The 7273-nt window shown below is 41.9% G+C and overlaps 1 long non-coding RNA gene across 2 annotated transcripts; it reads left to right on the plus strand.

Annotated features, from left to right (window-relative positions):
• Window positions 1-649: 649 nt before the first annotated feature.
• On the plus strand, window positions 650-6867 carry LOC130611589 (uncharacterized). 2 transcript variants are annotated; one of them, XR_008975270.1, is made up of 3 exons: window positions 650-1410; window positions 5705-5888; window positions 6499-6867. It is a non-coding gene; the product is annotated as an uncharacterized LOC130611589 (long non-coding RNA). The 2 variants fall into 2 exon arrangements; XR_008975271.1 differs by having other exon boundaries at window positions 5734-5888.
• Window positions 6868-7273: the final 406 nt, after the last annotated feature.

The following is a 7273-nucleotide window of genomic DNA, read 5'->3' on the forward strand; positions in this document are numbered from 1 at the left end:
GCAGACCCTCTCACAATCCCCACATTCTCTGGCCTCCAACTGAGATTCCCGCCACAAATACATCCTGGCCCATCCTCCCAAGGCTTGCTCTTCGACCTTCCCTGTCCTTCAACGTTCCAACTCATTGCCCCAGTGCTTGTCAATCATCAAGGCCTCAGAACTCATTCCCAAACTGTTCTTCATGCGAATCTTATCACCTCCACTCCCCACAGAAAATGACTTGGGTTGTCGGGTACAGGGACTGCTCTCAGTGCTGGTAATTGGATGCGCAGAGAAGGTGAGAAGAGCAAGAGGGCAAGGAAGAAAGAGAAGCCCTACTTCTGGCATTCTGTGGTCCTGGATGAGAATTTTCCTTTCCTCAGCCGCTTGTTGCTTGTCCTTGTCTTTGTGACTGCTGTGCACCCTGCTGACTAGTTATAATTAGAATTTTCCCTTCAACACCCAGGATTTTACAAAACTGAGGTTTAGAAGCCTGACTTCCAAAGAGAAAGCTGAAAGTTAACTTTTTTTCACCAGCAGTCAGCATAACAATGAAAATCATGAGAAGTGTCCATTGGTGAATAACTTGTCCTATGTATAAGTGTCCCATCTCACCAGGCGCTGGGCAGGCTCACCTGGGAGGTGGGAGTAGGCTGGAAGCCTTGCATTTCCCTGCAAGAGGTATCAGACCCCTATATGTGGGATGTTGCCAAGCTCCGCAAATCAGCAGCTGGTCTCAGCTGGATGAAGTTCAAGGAAAAGAAGCAATTAATCCTACTGCTAAACAGAATGAAGCATTATGTTTTCTTGCTTAAAACGTGTAGTAAAAATTATTACAAAAGTAGATAGACTTTCCTTTGTAGTTCTACAGCTTTTTCCTCCAAGTGAAGATATATACCAATATGCTGGTTATAGCCTAGGAGAGGGTTGCAAATTTGATCGCTCCCAGATTGGTTTTAGTGCCCTTATTTCCCATTGCTGGTTGCATTCTGTGGGGAAATAATTCAGGATGGCTATGTACGCTTTCGTCACAAGAAATAAAGATCTCTTGCTCCCAACCCTCTAACCTTAATACTATCTTTCCATTACAGAGTGATGAAAATCTGATTCCAGTGTGACTGTCTAGCAATGTTTCTGATAGGAAAATTTCGTCATTTGATAGGTGGAACTTTTTTTTCCCCTGATACTTCTCACCATAATAAATTGCCAGATTAAGGTATTTCCTGGTAAACTGAAGGCAGCAGAGAGCTCCCTGGCTGCCACTTCTCCAGCACCTCTGGTCTCAGGGTGGCTGTGTGCTGTGCAAGCACTTGTGTTAAGACTCATCGTGTTCTCTCTCTTGCTGATGTAGATAACTCCCATTTTTTTTTCTATTTTACAGTTGAGCATTATGGCATAGAATTAAGACATCATCTGCCACTCTCTAATAATGTGAGATTCAGCCATAAACTGAACCCAGAGAAAATATTCAGCTTGCTGAAATTAGTGGGAGTTTTGCTGCTGGCTTCAGTAAGGTCAGGACTGAGCTTGCAAGAACGTTGGGTTTTCTGCTGTGCTCTGTCACAGGGGTCTCCAACCCCAACACTGAAGATTGCAGCTCTTCAATGCTTCCTGCAACATCTCTCTTTTTCTTGGATAAGGTCTCTTCTACTGTGATAGCTTATATCAGGTAATGATAGATTTTTCTTGTTTACTGGTGGCAGGAAATGTCATCCCTGCTTTTCCGTTGTAAGCTCTGACTAATGTTATATGCCTTGATGGGTCATTGCCTTGCGTCATAAATTGTAATTGGGGAAGATGAAGCAAAGCTGAGCAGAATCTGTCAGAGTAACCAGGGTCACAGAGAAATTACAGATTCTCAAAGAACAGCTTTTTTGGTAATGCAGCTTCTCAAATCCCATCTGTTTGTTCTTAGTGTCAGAAAAGAGGCATTATCCAAAATGAATATAATGAGCCTTTCCACTGAGGCAAAGTTCCATACAACATCACAGCATATATAATTTTTCACTAGCACAAGACTATGTGAAACGTATGTGGAATACACTTACCACAGTGAGACAGCTGAGGCACAATTCAATGGCTGAACAATTATCAGCTGCTGTTGTGGGCTTCTGTATAAATAGTTATTGCAGTTGTAACATAGAATATGAAATTTGACCAAATATAGGAAAGAATTGAATATAATGTTTCTTATAATGTTTATCCTTATGCAACCTCAGAAAGGGGTAATCCAGAATTTGCCTCAATGGTTTGAAGATAAGCAGATATATAGGTTTAAATATCAACCACCACATTTTTGCCAATAAGCCACTGCTTAAGTATAGCAATTAATATTTCCTGTTACAGCTATGACAGAAATTATCTTGTTTTAACTCTTTGAGTCCTGATGTATTTATTTCAGCTCCTATGTGAGAGGAAACATCTCTTAATTTAAGAATTAGGTACAAAATATGACTGTGACAATTAAAGGCAGAGATTCTAGATACAGGGAGCACAGTAGAAGACGGGTACCCGAGTTTTTGCTAGTGCCACTTTTGCAGAGACTGATAAACCAGAGACAATCTTGGCCAGTTTTTTCCCACTGGGTTCCTGCAGAATTCACTGCTGTCCAACGCACTCCTGGGCTTGTATTCCAGGGAATCCAGGGATGCAGCTCCAGCAGCAGCATAATTTGTGGCATTCATGGTAGCTCCAGCTCAATGTATTCAGTTTATATGTATAGTGGAAGAGGTACATGACCTTTCTCCTCACCCAGAGGTCCCTCAACAGTAGGCTTTGGCCAGTTGTTTCAGAAAATGGAGGCCTCAGCTATATCTGTCATAGAACTGACCCAGCCCTGCTGGTGGAACGTTATGGGATAAGCATGCTGCAAATAACATTGTCTATAAGTTAAAACTTAACTAGATTTAATACACTCTTGTCTAGGAGATGTCAATTTCATTATAAGGGGTCTTTCAGCCTGCTCCTGAGGCTCTGTGTGCTCATGTGTGGGTAAGTGTGAAGTATTCTGACATGGAAGATTTTGAGTAAGATGATTTTCCTTCTGTGGTTACTAGGAGTGAGATGCCACTAAAAGGTGGCTAATGATCTTTGGTTGTCCTTTTAGTCAGCTGAGGAAAGAAACAGTCCTTTCTAGGAAAGAAATAGGCTTTCTGTCTTCTTAGGTGGACATCTAATAACAGGCTTGGTGTGTCATGCACTTAAGGTGCCTGTCTTCCACTGTTGACTGTGAAATGAGCTAGCAGTGTCTATGCCATATGCAAATATTTACGCTATAGATGTCTAAAATTGGATTCAATTAATCTTAGCTCTTCTATTTTTAAAAATTAATATATTTTTAAAGTATTTAAATATATATACTGCAATTTGTCTTCCAGATCAGTGCCATTTATATCACTGCTTTTCAGGAATAACTGGCTTCATCCACAAAGGGTGAAAGCTGTTGTGGGGCTTGGCACCTAGGTAACTCGGGGTTAGAGACTGTCTCCCAAAATTCTGCTGAACACTAAATAAGATGTCTGTACTCCTTCCTATTGCATGCTCTGTGAATCAGAAACCATTGAGTGTTATTCACATGTGAGTGGAAGAGATGAGCCTGTCCGTATGAGACACAGACAGCCCCTGGCAAAATGAGGGTGGGATGACTTTAGTGCATTGTGCTCTACTCATTACCCAATGGAGTTTGGGGCCCAGTTGTTCCAAACCTGGTAATAACCAAACCCAGAGCAGAAGGGGCTTGATTTTAACATGTTGCTTTTTAGATGAAGCCCAGTTGTTTTTTTTAATTTTTATCAATCCTCCCTAGAGTCCCCATCTATTCTAAGTTGAGAGTCAAGGGGTCTTCAGCCTGACACAAATAAGCTTAAAGGAAGACAAGAAACTACTGTAGAGAGGTATGCTAATGTTCCCATTTTGTTTCTGGAAGCTGTTACTTCCCTAATTTGCAGGGTAGCAGAACCTTTAACCCAGCATCATCCTTATGTCATGAACTCATTCACCTAGAGCACACAAGGTAATTCAAGCATCAGGACCTGAGGGCATAAGGCACAGACCGGCTTCCCATGGGGCTCCCCCACACTGCCCATGGACCAGGACACCATTTCAGCCCACTGAGGCCATCAGAGCCTTCCCTGCCTGGCCATGGACCTCATTGTTTGGGATCACTGCCCATGGGACAATGTCCCAGCCTGGCCTTGGCTTGTCTCCATCCACAGGGCCTGGGCTGCCCAACTCCCTGCATGTATGGGGTGACACACTTGGGCTTCCTGTTGCTGCTTTCAACCCTGGGAGTCATCAGGGAGCCCTGGCCTTTGTGTCACCCTGCCAGGAAGGCAAAGAAGTGCACATTTAGCTGGAAATCATAAGCATGTCAGCAAGTACAAACTTCTGATGATATTGTCTTTATTGGGTGTAAACCTCTGTCTCCAGGGACTTTCTGTCTCTGCTGCTTTCTGCTGCTGAGATCTTGCTGAAATAAAGACAGTCTTCTTCTTTTATTATATCCTTGTGCTGGCATAGTGTAAATAGAGCAGATGATAGGAGAGCCTTAGTTTTTCTGTGGTGATATCTTACTTTTTACACAACTCAACAAAAGTTATCACACACAAGTGATTGCACATAACTGGGCACCAAATGGAATTTCAAGTCTCTAAGGAAGAAGAAAGTCTTGTCAAATGCTATCTCAGAGGCTTCATGTCCCAGTCAATGTGACCTGTGCGTTAAAACCCACTCAGGGAGAAAATAAAGCTGATTATCTGATGTTTCCTCAGCACAATGGCTGTTTACTTGCTTCTCATTATGGCTTTCTGACACAGCACTGCAAAGCACCCAATCCATAGCTTGATTACCAGTCTGGAGAGAGAGCTGCAATTAACAGCAGAGCAGAAATTAGATCTGTTCCTGAAAATCAGCTTGGCTAGAAACAATTTAAATTTATAGCATAATAAAACATAAATGGTTGAAAACATTTGGGACTTTTTTCCTCTGATTTCCACAATTAATGTTTACGATTCACATGCAATCAGGGTAATACAGGTTATATACACAGGTGGTATATGTACCATTGCCACAGTGTCTCTCCAGAAATGAGTCACTGAATGTTCTGCCAGTCATTCTTCAGGGGGTGTGCAAGACTTTGGAAGGCCCTGACTGCCTTTAAACCCATTGAAGCTCACCCTAGGAGTGTGATGATTGCTGCCTGCCACCTCCTGCTGTCTTTCAGGGGACCTCAAGGAATAATTGTAACTTTGGACAAGGCAGGTTGGATCCCAATGCATCTGTACAACTGCAGTTGTCAGTGACTGTGGGTAACAACATGCGAGGAAGTTTGGTGTTTCCATTCACTGAGATTATTGCTCAAAATAGTCTGAAGCCCTGAAACAACTGTTCTAGATAACCCATTAAAAGTGAACCACGCTTACAGCCAGTGTGGTATGATTTCAAACATGAACATATGCCACATAGTGCTAGATTGCATTACAGAAAAATGGTGGATTTGGTTCACCACGGCCATGCACCAGGGAAAAACATCCATCCAGAAAAAGACGTATCCAAGTGCTGCAACAGGAGCAGGGATAAATAACTATGACACATACCAGTCAGGCTGCCAGATTCAAAAAGCATGCTTTAGATTTCAGGAGGCAGAAGTGAACTAGCTTTTTGTGAAGTCTGGGAACTAAGGATTTTTTCTGATTAACTTTGAATTTTTCTCTCATGATAATGACAGTTCTGGAGACATTTGTGTCCTTGTCAAAGTTGCAGAATGGAAGAGGATGAAGTCACATTGCCAGTATTTGGTTGAAAATGTCTAGACTTCTGTGTCCTGGTCTCTGTAATCATGACATTGACATGAATTGGGCTATTGAAAAGATAAAGTCTTCAGTGAGGAATGAAAGGAAACAGCCCTGCAGGTATGACACCTGCTAACACTTGAAAATGCATTAGGTATAATTTTCAAATGCCTTGATTTAGGTCTCACATTTTGAAAGCTAAATTTGATGGTCAGTCCTTGGACTCACAAAAGTTTCATGACTGCTCGTTACAAAGCTTTGTGCTGCATATAATGACTTGCTGATTTCATTTCCAGAGGTTTGAAAGGTAGCGATGAGTCTGGCAAGTAAGTACTTATCTTATGAAACCATTCCGGGAGCTGCTGTTATTAACAGTGGTCACCCAAGGAATAAAACTAATCTAACAAATGTATAGCACTTTAGAGTTGAGCCTTAGCAAATGGGCTAATTTCCTGGAATTGTACCAGAACTGTTGCTTTATAAAGAAATTGTTCTTAAGATTTTATTGTTCCTGTAAGTTCAGAATATATTGCAAGGGCAGTGTTTTTAATCCCGACTCCCTAGAAGTAGCAGAGTGGGGTCACTGTAACACTGCCAGCATTTCTGTTCCCTGCTGACCAGTCTGGTTGTGTCTGTGTTGCTTAAACTAATGAGGCCCAGGACATAGCCTTCAGGAAAGGGCATGATTATCCCCTGCTGAATTATTGAACATGGTTTTGGTCAGTGCTAGCTAGTCCTTCCCCAGGAGAGCATTTGGGCCCAATTCCACCACTCACATAGGACAAGGACTGTCTCCAGCAAGACAATCGTTTTTGGTCGTAGGGGGTTAGCTGGCTGCATGTGAATTGACCCATACCCCTTTGCCTCTGGGATTGTAAAATGAGGTCTGTCCAATTTTATTTACTGTTATAAGCACTGATTATTTTCTCTTTTCCAGGAACTCATAGACTTGATTTACTTTGCTCTCATTCCTGTATCTGTTTTGAAACTCTCTAGCATGCACCAGGGACACACAACATTCCAAAGGGTCAATGTTCAGGGCCAGAAAAATGTTCCTCTTTTGAAGTGTAAATGAAACTTGGCAGTAGTGTTTCAATCATTTGGGATGTCTAAATGTGGATGGGAAATTTAAGAAACTGAGATTTTTTTTGGTATTGGCTGAAACCTCAAGCAAAGTTCTGTATGTTCCTTCAAGTTCTCTTAAGTTAAACCTGAATAGTACAATACCTGGTGGTACCAAATGAGTCATGATAATCATCTTATATCCTTGGTCTAATTTGCAAGGCAATAATTTCTTACTAAGTGCACGTGAAATCCCAAGTTACTTTGTTAGCATCTGTGCATACATGGTTGTTTTGTCTGTGAAATTCCTCTGTGAGTTACTATGTCAACATTGCTGTACAACACTTTTATTTACTGTGTAGCAAGGTGAGAACAGCAGAGGGTTTTCCTGTAAATGTGAATTTTTTCTTGGCTGACACAGTGTGCAGAGCCCTGTCAAGAAA

This window comes from Pezoporus wallicus, unplaced genomic scaffold (genome assembly GCF_028554395.1).
Source record: "Pezoporus wallicus isolate ANWC-B61680 ecotype Strahan unplaced genomic scaffold, APGP_CSIRO_Pwel_v1 contig_7640, whole genome shotgun sequence".
NCBI lineage: Eukaryota > Metazoa > Chordata > Aves > Psittaciformes > Psittacidae > Pezoporus > Pezoporus wallicus.